This window comes from Neovison vison, chromosome 3 (genome assembly GCF_020171115.1).
Source record: "Neovison vison isolate M4711 chromosome 3, ASM_NN_V1, whole genome shotgun sequence".
Lineage (NCBI taxonomy): Eukaryota > Metazoa > Chordata > Mammalia > Carnivora > Mustelidae > Neogale > Neogale vison.
In genome coordinates, this window is record NC_058093.1 from 62,855,670 (window position 1) to 62,858,196 (window position 2,527).

General features: G+C 36.8%; 1 pseudogene; it reads left to right on the forward strand.

Moving 5' to 3' along the window:
- The first annotated feature begins 830 nt into the window (after positions 1–830).
- LOC122903862 lies at positions 831–917 on the forward strand (annotated as a pseudogene).
- Positions 918–2,527: the final 1,610 nt, after the last annotated feature.

Below are 2,527 nucleotides of genomic sequence, written 5' to 3' on the forward strand. Positions count from 1 at the left end.
GGACCCTGGGATCTTGACCTGAGCCGAAGGCAAACACTTAAAGACTGAGCCACCCAGGTGCCCTGGGGACCTGACTTTTTACAGGAAAGAAGAGTCACATCAGGATAATGCACACTGAAATGCTGAGGGGAAGAGAGATATTTTTTTTCCTAAAAATAAAGTGGGTAATTTCTTAGATTTGTACTTGGAGAAAACACAATGACAAATATTTTGGCAAGGTGTTAGAGCTTACTCATTTGTCTTGTCTTATGGAAGAGAATCTGATGAAATCATTACATTTGAGCAGAGCAATCTTAAGAGTACATAACACTTTATCTATGTATAAACAGCAAAAGAGACTTTCAGCTTGGGTTTCATGGTGCATCCCACTTATATAGTCTCTAACCAATAACTGTGGGATCATACTCAGGTCTATGTGAATATTCAGCTCAACAAGGCAGGGCATACCAGTGGATTTTTTTTTTTTTTAAATCCCAGTCAGTCTGAGTTTACAGGGAAGAAATTACAATGCATAGTTGAAGTACGTCTTTTCCAAACCATTACACATATTTAACATGGTTTAGACATGTAGTTCAGAATACATTTTCAATCTGGTGTTTTAGAACTCACTTAGGAAGTCACAAATGAATGAGTGAATAAACAAATAAACCAATGAAAGCAAGGCAAATGAAAATAGAAAATACAAGGTACATGTCTTTGCTGTAAATAAAATGATCACTGTTGGCTATGAATTTGAGGGATTATGTCCCACAATAAATGTTAGCATTTGCTGAAAATTATTTTTTTGCCTATTTTGAAAAGCAGCCGATAGATGGAGGATAAAGAAAAGGTGAGTAAGAAATGTAACGTCACAGAGAACATGAGCATGGACCCTGTGGAAGGATGACATGGAAATTCACAAAGCATTCCATATTTAAAAAAAAAAAAAGGAAATTATTCCATTTATCTATACCTTTGGAGAATGATGAAATGTTTTATATAAGTGATTGATCACTTAGCCGAATGACTACTTTTTTTTTTAGTTCAACCATATCTTTTTCTTAATGTAAACACTTTCTGTAGAATTTTCTAGTTTGTACAATGGTTAAAAATTAATAATACAACTTTAGGCATAAGATCTCCAGGTATCCATCAACTCTGATGTAACCCAGTAATGGCTGTAAGGGCTTTGGGGTGTAAAGGCTTAACATCACACAAATAGTCCTGAATTACACATGTTTACAAACCTTATCTGTTTATTATCTTCCTTCTCAGTCTCTGTCATTTCCTCCTGCCATGATTGTTTTAGCTCTTCTGAACCTTCTTGGCCATCCCCATGCCTACGACATTCACATCTTTTACATCGGAATAGAATCCATGGACTTTATGACAACCGCATAGAGTAGTTATTTTTTCTTACTTCCTGGTGTGCGTATCCAACTCAAATAGCCAAGGCAAATTCTGAAAGAGTAGTGCTACCCAGATTAGAAAATCCCTTCTCACTGAAATTATTTTAAATCAAACTGTCACGATTTTTATTAGGGTTTTCCTGACTACTAATAGGTAAATGTGTCCCATTTGGAATTTATAGTTCATTTCATTCTACAAGGAGATCAACCAAAACGCCAGATAAAATTTTATTGGTACCTATTTTATTGTGCTACCCCTGCATTTTACTAGTGAGTTCAAAATAAGGTTTTTTTTTTCTTTGTTCTCTTCTGCTAACTCCAAAATTTTCCAGAGGCTAATAAAACCTGAATTTTCATAAGTCCTAGCTATAGCAAGAGCAAAATTTAGCATAGCTGGAGAGATATGAATAAAACTTCGCAGGCTTTTTTTTTTTTTCATTAGAACGCTACTCTCCAGATACACAGAGTAAGCCTCGTGAATGAAGCTCTCTATGTCTATATGCTTAGCAGTATAACTTTCACAAAATTTCAGTGAACAGCTTTTCACTGGAGGCCCTCTAAAGTTGAGCTTTTATCATGGTGGATAGCACATAAACTGTGACCTACAAACATAAGCCTTTCAAACACTAAATACAATGCCCTGTTGGTAGTAGGTACTTTATAAATAGTAGAGAACCATTCCCCTTCCCTTACTCCTTAAAATAACTTTAACCAGTAAACATTTCGACCTCATTTTTCAGAATGGAAATTAAAAATAACAATAGCCAGTTGGCTCTACTTAGAATAAAAGAAGGTACATCTAACTACCTAGGCTGGTTCCAGAAGCTCAGGGGTAAAACTTTTTCTGAATTGGTCTGCATTCTTTCAACTTAGGGGTTTCCAGAAGTATCAGCCACATTCCCTCTTTGCAGAACTGTAATTGCTAGAGTTGAGGAAGGGTTGGGTGGTCTGGGTTGTGCACCATGTCACGCACCGTCAAGTCAATCAAATGGCCATCAGAACAGCGTGAGGACAAACTGCCCACGTGAGCAAATCTGGTTCTGTAAGCACAGTCAGAGTGTACACAGAAGAGCAACACTTTAAAGGTCTAAAAAGCATAAACTGCAATACGCTGGACTCCCACAGTCACCCTCCAAGTC